Genomic DNA, 13,477 nt, shown 5'->3' with positions numbered 1-13,477 from the left:
GTTTTCATTGCAAATACAAAGAAAACTAGAGCTGCGAGCAGCTATAAAGGGCCCTCGCAGCCCGGGCCACGTTGGGGTCCTTGCACGTTGGGGTACTTGCACGTTGGGGTACTGGCATATTGGAAGCAAAATTTCTTTGAAAATGGCATAATAAACGTTTACATGTAGAATATTTTTTTGCCAGTGTGTGTGTCAAGCTCAACGGGTTTTGGTGATTGTTAAGACCTGCAAAAATCAGCGTCCTTTTTTATTTTTAGGCAATGAGTTGCCCTGATTGGTATTTTTTTGTAAAAGTGTATATACACATCATCGCTCGTTGTACTCATTGCACAATGTTACTTTTATTGTCCAAAGGGGCAATCAAAAATGAATAAAACAAAATGGAAACGTACATACGTTTGGATCGGTGTGAAGCCAGTGAACAATTTGAGTGGTGGAAACTAAAAGAATATTCATAAATGACTTAGTTATCACACTTAGAATGAGTGTAAATTTTTTGTACAAAATACCGTATGTGGGGTATTTTTTTTTTTTTTTATATAAGCCTCAAGGGCTAGGTGGCGCTGTATTTATAACTGAATGTTGTCATAGAGATACCTTCAGGCCTTGATTATAAGCATACATGTCAAGTGTGGGATTTTTTTTTGGAGCATGTACCGTGGAGTTATTAAGCATATCCTTCATTCACGATATTGCTTTTAATGTCCATAGAGGCTATCAAAAATAAATAAAAATATATATATGTTTGGATAAGTCTGATGCCAGTGAACATTTTGAGTGGTGGAAACTAAAAAAATATTCATAAATGACTTAGTTATCACACTTAGAATGAGTGTACATTTTTTGTACAAAATACCGTATGTGGGGTATTTTTTTTTCATGCCTCAAGGGCTAGGTGGCGCTGCATATATAACTGAATGTTGTCATAGAGATAACTTCAGGCCTTGACGATAAACATACATGTCAAGTTTGGGATTTTTTGGAGCATGTACCGGGGAGTTATCAAGCATATCCTTTTTCATTGTGAAACACAAATTTTGATGCCCCGCCCTCATCATATAGTATTTCGAAAAGTCAAAATTTTTCCCCCTGTCGTTGGCTCAGGTCTTGACATGGTCCAGGCCAAGTCTTAACTCAGTCGGATGAAACGTGTAGGAGAAGTGGGCAAAAGTCTGCCCCCTGTGAATGTGCAAAAATCGTCAAAAATGGGACATTCAAAAATTCGTAGCTCACTTCCTGTTCATTTTAGCATATGGGTACAAGAGACTTTTTTGTAGGTCTTGGGCTCCCTCATACACCTAAAAATATTCGTCGTTCTTGCTTAAACGTACAACTGGGGCTGCTTCGTTAAAAACTTCTAGGGGGCGCTATTGAGTCATTTTTGTAAAAATAGCACAATCAACAATAAAATATTGCTAATTTTACCAGGCCAGATGTGTGTGCCAAGTTTCATGAGTTTCTGTGCATGTTTAGACCCTCAAAACTGGCGTTATTTTCTTGGCGAACAGCGCTTAGCCACACCCACAGCAATTCGCGAAAACTCACAAACTTCGTGTTGTGACATCATGAAGGCCGAAACCCTCATCTGAGCAAATATGAGGTAGGTCCAGTTAACGTGTTTGGAGAAAAACGTAGAAGAAAATTCGTAAGAAAAAAAATTGCCACTAGGTGGCGCTATCAGTTAGAGGAAATATAAGTCAGTAGATGTCTTTAGGGCTGGACTCTCATCAAATGTGTGAAATTTTGAGAAGATAGGATCATCTCGGTCAAGTTAATGCAGCTTTTATTTTCACGAAAAATCTTCAGACTTTGCATCACCGTAGCGGCAACGCCCTTTGGCGAAAAGTTACAATATTCGGTGTGGGGCATGATCAACATCTTAAGGCTTTTCTGACCAATTTTCAAATGGATCCCTTCAACAAGCTCAGCACAGTAGCTAAAAACGTAAAGTATGACATTTATTGTAACCACTAGGTGGCGCTATATGTATAACTGAATTTTATCATATAGATGTTTTCAGGCCGTGACTATTACGTTGCCTGAGAAGTTTGAGATTTTTTGGAGCTTGAACATGGGAGTTATTAAGCATTTGCTCTTTCTGGACAAATGAAATTTTAAAGGCAATATTTGATGCCCCGCCCCCGTCATATAGTATTTCAAAAATGCAAGATGTTTTGCCCAGTTGTTCTCTCAGGTCTTGAGATGATAAATGCCAAGTTTGAAGTTAATTGGATGAAAAATGTTTGCAGAGGGGGAAAAAGCATGACCACAGTGAATGTGCCAAAATAGGCCAAAATTGGACATAAAAAAATTCATAGTTCACTTCCTGTACATTTTAGCTACATGGTCCCAATAAACTTTTTTGTGCGTCTCGGGGTGCTACACGTGCCTGCCAATTTTTGTTGCTCTAGCTCAAACGTGCCGGGCTTGGTTTTTATTTTTCTACGCTAGGGGGCGCTATCGAGTCGCATTGTTATGACGACTTAATAATATCAAATTTTTCGCCGGGCCTGAGGAGTGTGCAAAGTTCGGTGAGTTTTCGTGAATGTTTAGGTACCCAAAATCGCGATCGTTTGCAGAGAATAAAGAAGAAGAATAATAATAATAATAATAATAATAACTAGAGCTGCGAGCAGCTATAAAGGGCCCTCGCAGCCCGGGCCACGTTGGGGTCCTTGCACGTTGGGGTACTTGCACGTTGGGGTACTGGCACGTTGGGGTACTGGCATATTGGAAGCAAAATTTCTTTGAAAATGGCATAATAAACGTTTACATGTAGAATATTTTTTTTGCCAGTGTCTGTCAAGCTCAACGGATTTTGGTGATTGTTAAGACCTGCAAAAATCAGCGTCCTTATTTATTTTTAGGCAATGAGTTGCCCTGATTGGTATTTTTTTGTAAAAGTGTATATACACATCATCGCTCGTTGTACTCATTGCACAATGTTTACTTTTATTGTCCAAAGGGGCAATCAAAAATGAATAAAACAAAATGGAAACGTACATACGTTTGGATCGGTGTGAAGCCAGTGAACAATTTGAGTGGTGGAAACTAAAAGAATATTCATAAATGACTTAGTTATCACACTTAGAATGAGTGTACATTTTTTGTACAAAATACCGTATGTGGGGTATTTTTTAAATTTTTTTTATATAAGCCTCAACGGCTAGGTGGCGCTGTATTTATAACTGAATGTTGTCATAGAGATACCTTCAGGCCTTGATTATAAGCATACATGTCAAGTGTGGGATTTTTTTTGGAGAATGTACCGTGGAGTTATTAAGCATATCCTTCATTCACGATATTGCTTTTAATGTCCATAGAGGCTATCAAAAATAAATAAAAATATATATATGTTTGGATAAGTCTGATGCCAGTGAACATTTTGAGTGGTGGAAACTAAAAGAATATGCATAAATGACTTCGTTATCACACTTAGAATGAGTTTACATTTTTTGTACAAAATACCGTATGTGGGGTATTTTTTTTTCATGCCTCAAGGGCTAGGTGGCGCTGCATATATAACTGAATGTTGTCATAGAGATAACTTCAGGCCTTGACGATAAACATACATGTCAAGTTTGGGATTTTTTGGAGCATGTACCGGGGAGTTATCAAGCATATCCTTTTTCATTGCGAAACACAAATTTTGATGCCCCGCCCTCATCATATAGTATTTCGAAAAGTCAAAATTTTTCCCCCTGTCGTTGGCTCAGGTCTTGACATGGTCCAGGCCAAGTCTTAACTCAGTCGGATGAAACGTGTAGGAGAGGTGGGCAAAAGTCTGCCCCCTGTGAATGTGCAAAAATCGTCAAAAATGGGACATTCAAAAATTCGTAGCTCACTTCCTGTTAATTTTAGCATATGGGTGAAAGAGACTTTTTTGTAGGTCTTGGGCTCCCTCATACACCTGAAAATATTCGTCGTTCTTGCTTAAACGTACAACCGGGGCTGCTTCGTTAAAAATTTCGAGGGGGCGCTATTGAGTCATTTTTGTAAAAATAGCACAATCAACAATAAAATATTGCTCATTTTACCAGGCCAGATGTGTGTGCCAAGTTTCAGGAGTTTCTGTGCATGTTTAGACCCTCAAAACTGGCGTTGTTTTCTTGGCGAACAGCGCTTAGCCACGCCCACAGCAATTCGCGAAAACTCACAAACTTCGTGTTGTGACATCATGAAGGCCGAAACCCTCATCTGAGCAAATATGAGGGAGGTCCAGTTAACGTGTTTGGAGAAAAACGTAGAAGAAAATTCGTAAGAAAAAAAATTGCCACTAGGTGGCGCTATCAGTTAGATGAAATGTAAGTTAGTAGATGTCTTTAGAGCTGGACTCTCATCAAATGTGTGAAATTTTGAGAAGATAGGATCATCTCGGTCAAGTTAATGCAGCTTTTATTGTCACGAAAAATCTTCAGACTTTGCGTCACCGTAGCGGCCACGCCCTTTGGCGAAAAGTTACAATATTCGGTGTGGGGCATCATCAACATCTTAAGGCTTTTCTGACCAATTTTCAACTGGATCCCTTCAACGAGCTCAGCACAGTAGCTAAAAACGTAAAGTATGACATTTATTGTAACCACTAGGTGGCGCTATATGTATAACTGAATTTTGTCATATAGATGTTTTCAGGCCGTGACTATTACGTTGCCTGAGAAGTTTGAGATTTTTTGGAGCTTGTACATGGGAGTTATTCAGCATTTGCTCTTTCTGGACAAATGAAATTTTAAAGGCAATATTTGATGCCCCGCCCCCGTCATATAGTATTTCGAAAAGGCAAGACTTTTTGCCCAGCTGTTCTCTTAGGTCTTGAGATGATAAATACCAAGTTTGAAGTCAATGGGATGAAAAATGTTTGCATAGGGGGAAAAAGCATGACCACAGTGAATGTGCCAAAATAGGCCAAAATTGGACATTAAAAAATTCATAGCTCACTTCCTGTACATTTTAGCTAAATGGTCCCAATAGACTTTTTTGTGCGTCTCGGGGTGCTACACGTGCCTGCCAATTTACGTTGCTCTAGCTCAAACGTGCCGGGCTTGGTTTTTATTTTTCTATGCTAGGGGGCGCTATAGAGTCGCGTTGTTATAACGACTTCATAATATCAAATTTTTCGCCGGACCTGAGGAGTGTGCAAAGTTCGGTGAGTTTTCGTGAATATTTAGGTACCCAAAATCGCGATTGTTTGCGGAGAATAAAGAATAATAATAATAATAATAATAATAATAATAATAATAATAATAATAATAATAATTTTTACAAAAACAATAGGGACCTCGCAGCGGTCGCTGCTCGGGCCCTAATAATAATAATTTTTACAAAAACAATAGGGACCTCGCAGCGGTCGCTGCTCGGGCCCTAATTACCCTGTTTCCCACCCTTTTTCGAGTTGGGAACCTTCCGCGTGTGAGCCGAATGTGATAACCACTACACCATGGAAACAGACGCTGGTGTTTATCCTGTTGGCAGGATTGGAAAACAGCATAGCTGTCTGGCATTCCCTATTTTAGTGACAGTTTTCCTTCTATGCCTGTCCAGGTAGCAAACACAGAGTCCTTTCCTCGTTAGTATTGTGGATAGTATCTTCTCCTGTCACGCGGAAGACTGGGGTGAGATGCCCCAACGGGCACTTGGTACCTGTGCTATTGTATTTTTGGATACTCAGTTTTCATTGCAAATTCAAAGAAAATTGCCAAGTTACCACCCGGTTTCGAGCTGGGGACCTTTCGCGTGTGAGGCGAATGTGATAACCACTACACCATGGAAACAGACACTGGCGTTTATCCTGTTGGCAGGATTGGCAAACAGCATAGCTGTCTTGCATTCCCGATTTTAGTGACAGTTTTCCCTCTACGCCTGTCCAGGTAGCAAGCACAGAGTCCTTTCCTCGTTAGTATAGTGGATAGTATCTCCGCCTGTCACGCGGAAGACTGGGGTTCGATTCCCCAATGGGGAGGTGGTGCCTGTGTGTTTTGCTTTTTGGATACTCAGTTTTCATTGCAAATTCAAAGAAAATTGCCAAGTTTCCACCCGGTTTCGAGCTGGGGACCTTTCGCGTGTTAGGCGAATGTGATAACCACTACACCATGGAAACGGACACTGGCGTTTACTCTGTTGGCCGGATTGGCAAACAGCATAGCTGTCTGGCATTCCCGATTTTAGTGACAGTTTTCCCTCTACGCCTGTCCAGGTAGCAAGCACAGAGTCCTTTCCTCGTTAGTATAGTGGATAGTATCTCTGCCTGTCACGCGCAAGACTGTGGTTAGATTCCCTGAAGGCGAGGTGAGTGCAGGTGCAATTCAATTTTTGGATACTCAGTTTTCATTGCAAATACAAAGAAAATTACCCTGTTTCCCACCCGGTTTCGAGTTGGGAACCTTTCGCGTGTGAGCCGAATGTGATAACCACTACACCATGGAAACAGACACTGGAGTTTATCCTGTTGGCAGGATTGGCAAACAGCATAGCTGTCTGGCATTCACGTTTAGTGACAGTTTTACCTCTACGCCTGTCCAGGTCGCAAGCACAGAATCCTTTCCTCGTTAGTATAGTGGATAGTATCTCCTCCTGTCACGCGGAAGACTGGGGTTCGATTCCACAACGGGGAGGTGGTGCCTGTGTGTTTTGCTTTTTGGATACTCAGTTTTCATTGCAAATACAAAGGAAATTACCCTGTTTCCCACCCTGTTTCGAGTTGGGAACCTTCCGCGTGTGAGCCGAATGTGATAACCACTACACCATGGAAACAGACGCTGGCGTTTATCCTGTTGGCAGGATTGGCAAACAGCATAGCTGTCTGGCATTCACGTTTAGTGACAGTTTTACCTCTACGCCTGTCCAGGTCTCAAGCACAGAATCCTTTCCTCGTTAGTATAGTGGATAGTATTTCCTCCTGTCACGCGGAAGACTGGGGTTCGATTCCCCAACGGGGAGGTGGTCCCTGTGTGTTTTGCTTTTTGGATACTCAGTTTTCATTGCAAATACAAAGAAAATTACCCTGTTTCCCACCCTGTTTCGAGTTGGGAACCTTCCGCGTGTTAGGCGAATGTGATAACCACTACACCATGGAAACGGACACTGGCGTTTACTCTGTTGGCCGGATTGGCAAACAGCATAGCTGTCTGGCATTCCCGATTTTAGTGACAGTTTTCCCTCTACGCCTGTCCAGGTAGCAAGCACAGAGTCCTTTCCTCGTTAGTATAGTGGATAGTATCTCCGCCTGTCACGCGGAAGACTGGGTTTCGATTCCCCAACGGGGAGGTGGTGCCTGTGTGTTTTGCTTTTTGGATACTCAGTTTTCATTGCAAATACAAAGAAAATTACCCTGTTTCCCACCCTGTTTCGAGTTGGGAACCTTTCGCGTGTGAGCCGAATGTGATAACCACTACACCATGGAAACAGACACTGGCGTTTATCCTGTTGGCAGGATTGGCAAACCGCATAGCTGTCTGGCATTAAGTTTAGTGACAATTTTACCTCTACGCCTGTCAAGGTCGCAAGCACAGAATCCTTTCGTCGTTAGTATAGTGGATAGTATCTCCTCCTGTCACGCGGAAGACTGGGGTTCGATTCCCCAACGGGGAGGTGGTGCCTGTGTGTTTTGCTTTTTGGATACTCAGTTTTCATTGCAAATACAAAGAAAATTACCCTGTTTCCCACCCTTTTTCGAGTTGGGAACCTTCCGCGTGTGAGCCGAATGTGATAACCACTACACCATGGAAACAGACGCTGGTGTTTATCCTGTTGGCAGGATTGGAAAACAGCATAGCTGTCTGGCATTCCCTATTTTAGTGACAGTTTTCCTTCTATGCCTGTCCAGGTAGCAAACACAGAGTCCTTTCCTCGTTAGTATTGTGGATAGTATCTTCTCCTGTCACGCGGAAGACTGGGTTTAGATTCCCCAACGGGCACTTGGTACCTGTGTTATTGTATTTTTGGATACTCAGTTTTCATTGCAAATTCAAAGAAAATTGCCAAGTTTCCACCCGGTTTCGAGCTGGGGACCTTTCGCGTGTTAGGCGAATGTGATAACCACTACACCATGGAAACAGACGTAGGCGTTTATATTGTTGGCAGGATTGGCAAACAGCAGAGCTGTCTGGCGTTCCCTATTTTAGTGACAGTTTTCCCTCTATGCCTGTCCATGTAGCAAACACAGAGTCATTTCCTCGTTCGTATAGTGGATAGTATCTTCTCCTGTCACGCGGAAGACTGGGGTGAGATTCCCCAACGGGCACTTGGTACCTGTGCTATTGTATTTTTGGATACTCAGTTTTCATTGCAAATTCAAAGAAAATTGCCAAGTTTCCACCCGGTTTCGAGCTGGGGACCTTTCGCGTGTGAGGCGAATGTGATAACCACTACACCATGGAAACAGACACTGGAGTTTATCCTGTTGGCAGGATTGGCAAACAGCATAGCTGTCTTGCATTCCCGATTTTAGTGACAGTTTTCCCTCTACGCCTGTCCAGGTAGCAAGCACAGAGTCCTTTCCTCGTTAGTATAGTGGATAGTATCTCCGCCTGTCACGCGGAAGACAGGGGTTCGATTCCCCAACGGGGAGGTGGTGCCTGTGTGTTTTGCTTTTTGGATACTCAGTTTTCATTGCAAATTCAAAGAAAATTGCCAAATTTCCACACGGTTTCGAGCTGGGGACCTTTCGCGTGTTAGGCGAATGTGATAACCACTACACCATGGAAACAGACACTGGCGTTTACTCTGTTGGCCGGATTGGCAAACAGCATAGCTGTCTGGCATTCCCGATTTTAGTGACAGTTTTCCCTCTACGCCTGTCCAGGTAGCAAGCACAGAGTCCTTTCCTCGTTAGTATAGTGGATAGTATCTCTGCCTGTCACGCGCAAGACTGTGGTTAGATTCCCTGAAGGGGAGGTGAGTGCAGGTGCAATTCAATTTTTGGATACTCAGTTTTCATTGCAAATACAAAGAAAATTACCCTGTTTCCCACCCGGTTTCGAGTTGGGAACCTTTCGCGTGTGAGGAGAATGTGATAACCACTACACCATGGAAACAGACACTGGCGTTTATCCTATTGGCAGGATTGGCAAACAGCATAGCTGTCTGGCATTCACAAGTTTAGTGACAGTTTTACCTCTACGCCTGTCCAGGTAGCAAGCACAGAGTCCTTTCCTCGTTAGTATAGTGGATAGTATCTCCGCCTGTCACGCGGAAGACTGGGGTTCGATTCCCCAACGGGGAGGTGGTGCCTGTGTGTTTTGCTTTTTGGATACTCAGTTTTCATTGCAAATACAAAGAAAATTACCCTGTTTCCCACCCTGTTTCGAGTTGGGAACCTTTCGCGTGTGAGCCGAATGTGATAACCACTACACCATGGAAACAGACGCTGGCGTTTATCCTGTTGGCAGGATTGGCAAACAGCATAGCTGTCTGGCATTCCCGATTTTATTGACAGTTTTCCCGATATGCCTGTCCAGCTAGCAAACACAGAGTCCTTTCCTCGTTAGTATAGTGGATAATGTCTGCGCCTGTCACGTGCAAGACTGGGGTTTGATTCCCTGATGGGGAAGTGAGTGCAGCTGCAATCCAATTTTGGATACTCAGTTTTCATTGCAAATACAAAGAAAATTTCCCTGTTTCCCACCTGGTTTCGAGTTGGGGACCTTTCGCGTGTGAGGCGAATGTGATAACCACTACACCATGGAAACAGACGCTGGCGTTTATACTGTTGGCAGGATTGGCAAACAGCATTGCTGTCTGGCATTCCCTATTTTAGTGACAGTTTTCCCTCTATGCCTGTCCATGAAGCATACACAGAGTCCTGTCCTCGTTCGTATAGTGGATAGTATCTTCTCCTGTCACGCGGAAGACTGGGGTTAGATTCCCCAACGGGCACTTGGTACCTGTGCTATTGTGTTTTTGGATACTCAGTTTTCATTGAAAATTCAAAGAAAATTGCCAAGTTTCCACCCGGTTTCGAGCTGGGGACCTTTCGCGTGTGAGGCGAATGTGATAACCACTACACCATGGAAACAGACACTGGCGTGTATCCTGTTGGCAGGATTGGCAAACAGCATAGCTGTCTTGCATTCCCGATTTTAGTGACAGTTTTCCCTCTACGCCTGTCCAGGTCGCAAGCACAGAATCCTTTCGTCGTTAGTATAGTGGATAGTATCTCCTCCTGTCACGCGGAAGACTGGGGTTCGATTCCCCAACGGGGAGGTGGTGCCTGTGTGTTTTGCTTTTTGGATACTCAGTTTTCATTGCAAATACAAAGAAAATTACCCTGTTTCCCACCCTTTTTCGAGTTGGGAACCTTCCGCGTGTGAGCCGAATGTGATAACCACTACACCATGGAAACAGACGCTGGTGTTTATCCTGTTGGCAGGATTGGAAAACAGCATAGCTGTCTGGCATTCCCTATTTCAGTGACAGTTTTCCTTCTATGCCTGTCCATGTAGCATACACAGAGTCCTTTCCTCGTTAGTATTGTGGATAGTATCTTCTCCTGTCACGCGGAAGACTGGGGTTAGATTCCCCAACGGGCACTTGGTACCTGTGCTATTGTATTTTGGGATACTCAGTTTTCATTGCAAATTCAAAGAAAATTGCCAAGTTTCCACCCGGTTTCGAGTTGGGAACCTTTCGCGTGTGAGGAGAATGTGATAACCACTACACCATGGAAACAGACACTGGCGTTTATCCTGTTGGCAGGATTGGCAAACAGCATAGCTGTCTGGCATTCACAAGTTTAGTGACAGTTTTACCTCTACGCCTGTCCAGGTAGCAAGCACAGAGTCCTTTCCTCGTTAGTATAGTGGATAGTATCTCCGCCTGTCACGCGGAAGACTGGGGTTCGATTCCCCAACGGGGAGGTGGTGCCTGTGTGTTTTGCTTTTTGGATACTCAGTTTTCATTGCAAATACAAAGAAAATTACCCTGTTTCCCACCCTGTTTCGAGTTGGGAACCTTTCGCGTGTGAGCCGAATGTGCTAACCACTACACCATGGAAACAGACGCTGGCGTTTATCCTGTTGGCAGGATTGGCAAACAGCATAGCTGTCTGGCATTCCCGATTTTATTGACAGTTTTCCCGATATGCCTGTCCAGCTAGCAAACACAGAGTCCTTTCCTCGTTAGTATAGTGGATAATGTCTGCGCCTGTCACGTGCAAGACTGGGGTTTGATTCCCTGATGGGGAAGTGAGTGCAGCTGCAATCCAATTTTGGATACTCAGTTTTCATTGCAAATACAAAGAAAATTTCCCTGTTACCCACCTGGTTTCGAGTTGGGGACCTTTCGCGTGTGAGGCGAATGTGATAACCACTACACCATGGAAACAGACGCTGGCGTTTATACTGTTGGCAGGATTGGCAAACAGCATTGCTGTCTGGCATTCCCTATTTTAATGACAGTTTTCCCTCTATGCCTGTCCATGAAGCATACACAGAGTCCTGTCCTCGTTCGTATAGTGGATAGTATCTTCTCCTGTCACGCGGAAGACTGGGGTTAGATTCCCCAACGGGCACTTGGTACCTGTGCTATTGTGTTTTTGGATACTCAGTTTTCATTGAAAATTCAAAGAAATTTGCCAAGTTTCCACCCGGTTTCGAGCTGTGGACCTTTCGCGTGTGAGGCGAATGTGATAACCACTACACCATGGAAACAGACACTGGCGTTTATCCTGTTGGCAGGATTGGCAAACAGCATAGCTGTCTTGCATTCCCGATTTTAGTGACAGTTTTCCCTCTACGCCTGTCCAGGTCGCAAGCACAGAATCCTTTCGTCGTTAGTATAGTGGATAGTATCTCCTCCTGTCACGCGGAAGACTGGGGTTCGATTCCCCAACGGGGAGGTGGTGCCTGTGTGTTTTGCTTTTTGGATACTCAGTTTTCATTGCAAATACAAAGAAAATTACCCTGTTTCCCACCCTTTTTCGAGTTGGGAACCTTCCGCGTGTGAGCCGAATGTGATAACCACTACACCATGGAAACAGACGCTGGTGTTTATCCTGTTGGCAGGATTGGAAAACAGCATAGCTGTCTGGCATTCCCTATTTCAGTGACAGTTTTCCTTCTATGCCTGTCCAGGTAGCAAACACAGAGTCCTTTCCTCGTTAGTATTGTGGATAGTATCTTCTCCTGTCACGCGGAAGACTGGGGTTAGATTCCCCAACGGGCACTTGGTACCTGTGTTATTGTATTTTTGGATACTCAGTTTTCATTGCAAATTCAAAGAAAATTGCCAAGTTTCCACCCGGTTTCGAGCTGGGGACCTTTCGCGTGTTAGGCGAATGTGATAACCACTACACCATGGAAACAGACGTAGGCGTTTATACTGTTGGCAGGATTGGCAAACAGCATAGCTGTCTGGCATTCCCTATTTTAGTGACAGTTTTCCCTCTATGCCTGTCCATGTAGCATACACAGAGTCATTTCCTCGTTCGTATAGTGGATAGTATCTTCTCCTGTCACGCGGAAGACTGGGGTGAGATTCCCCAACGGGCACTTGGTACCTGTGCTATTGTATTTTGGGATACTCAGTTTTCATTGCAAATTCAAAGAAAATTGCCAAGTTTCCACCCGGTTTCGAGCTGGGGACCTTTCGCGTGTGAGGCGAATGTGATAACCACTACACCATGGAAACAGACACTGGCGTTTATCCTGTTGGCAGGATTGGCAAACAGCATAGCTGTCTTGCATTCCCGATTTTAGTGACAGTTTTCCCTCTACGCCTGTCCAGGTAGCAAGCACAGAGTCCTTTCCTTGTTAGTATAGTGGATAGTATCTCCGCCTGTCACGCGGAAGACTGGGGTTCGATTCCCCAACGGGGAGGTGGTGCCTGTGTGTTTTGCTTTTTGGATACTCAGTTTTCATTGCAAATTCAAAGAAAATTGCCAAGTTTCCACCCGGTTTCGAGCTGGGGACCTTTCGCGTGTTAGGCGAATGTGATAACCACTACACCATGGAAACAGACACTGGCGTTTACTCTGTTGGCAGGATTGGCAAACAGCATAGCTGTCTGGCATTCCCGATTTTAGTGACAGTTTTCCCTCTACGCCTGTCCAGGTAGCAAGCACAGAGTCCTTTCCTCGTTAGTATAGTGGATAGTATCTCTGCCTGTCACGCGAAAGACTGTGGTTAGATTCCCTGAAGGGGAGGTGAGTGCAGGTGCAATTCAATTTTTGGATACTCAATTTTCATTGCAAATACAAAGAAAATTACCCTGTTTCCCACCCTGTTTCGAGTTGGGAACCTTTCGCGTGTGAGCCGAATGTGATAACCACTACACCATGGAAACAGACACTGGCGTTTATCCTGTTGGCAGGATTGGCAAACAGCATAGCTGTCTGGCATTCACAAGTTTAGTGACAGTTTTACCTCTACACCTGTCCAGGTCGCAAGCACAGAATCCTTTCCTCGTTAGTATAGTGGATAGTATCTCCTCCTGTCACGCGGAAGACTGGGGGTCGATTCCCCAACGGGGAGGTGGTGCCTGTGTG

At 44.0% G+C, this 13,477-nt stretch overlaps 7 non-coding genes across 7 annotated transcripts; all 7 read right to left on the bottom strand.

The window, feature by feature from the left end:
- Positions 1–6,021: 6,021 nt before the first annotated feature.
- Positions 6,022–6,094, bottom strand: trnav-aac (transfer RNA valine (anticodon AAC)). The gene has a single exon. It is a non-coding gene; the product is annotated as a tRNA-Val (tRNA).
- A 1,882-nt stretch (positions 6,095–7,976) lies between these two features.
- trnav-aac (transfer RNA valine (anticodon AAC)) lies at positions 7,977–8,049 on the bottom strand. The gene has a single exon. It is a non-coding gene; the product is annotated as a tRNA-Val (tRNA).
- Positions 8,050–8,302: 253 nt separating this feature from the next.
- Positions 8,303–8,375, bottom strand: trnav-cac (transfer RNA valine (anticodon CAC)). The gene has a single exon. It is a non-coding gene; the product is annotated as a tRNA-Val (tRNA).
- A 1,561-nt stretch (positions 8,376–9,936) lies between these two features.
- Positions 9,937–10,009, bottom strand: trnav-cac (transfer RNA valine (anticodon CAC)). The gene has a single exon. It is a non-coding gene; the product is annotated as a tRNA-Val (tRNA).
- A 2,213-nt stretch (positions 10,010–12,222) lies between these two features.
- On the bottom strand, positions 12,223–12,295 carry trnav-aac (transfer RNA valine (anticodon AAC)). Its single transcript has one exon. It is a non-coding gene; the product is annotated as a tRNA-Val (tRNA).
- A 253-nt stretch (positions 12,296–12,548) lies between these two features.
- Positions 12,549–12,621, bottom strand: trnav-cac (transfer RNA valine (anticodon CAC)). Its single transcript has one exon. It is a non-coding gene; the product is annotated as a tRNA-Val (tRNA).
- A 253-nt stretch (positions 12,622–12,874) lies between these two features.
- trnav-aac (transfer RNA valine (anticodon AAC)) lies at positions 12,875–12,947 on the bottom strand. Its single transcript has one exon. It is a non-coding gene; the product is annotated as a tRNA-Val (tRNA).
- Between the last annotated feature and the right edge of the window lie 530 nt (positions 12,948–13,477).

The sequence above is a fragment of the Festucalex cinctus genome, chromosome 19 (genome assembly GCF_051991245.1).
Source record: "Festucalex cinctus isolate MCC-2025b chromosome 19, RoL_Fcin_1.0, whole genome shotgun sequence".
Taxonomy (NCBI): domain Eukaryota; kingdom Metazoa; phylum Chordata; class Actinopteri; order Syngnathiformes; family Syngnathidae; genus Festucalex; species Festucalex cinctus.
Note: the sequence above shows the minus strand (reverse complement) of the source record. Positions and strands in the feature narration are given on the sequence as shown.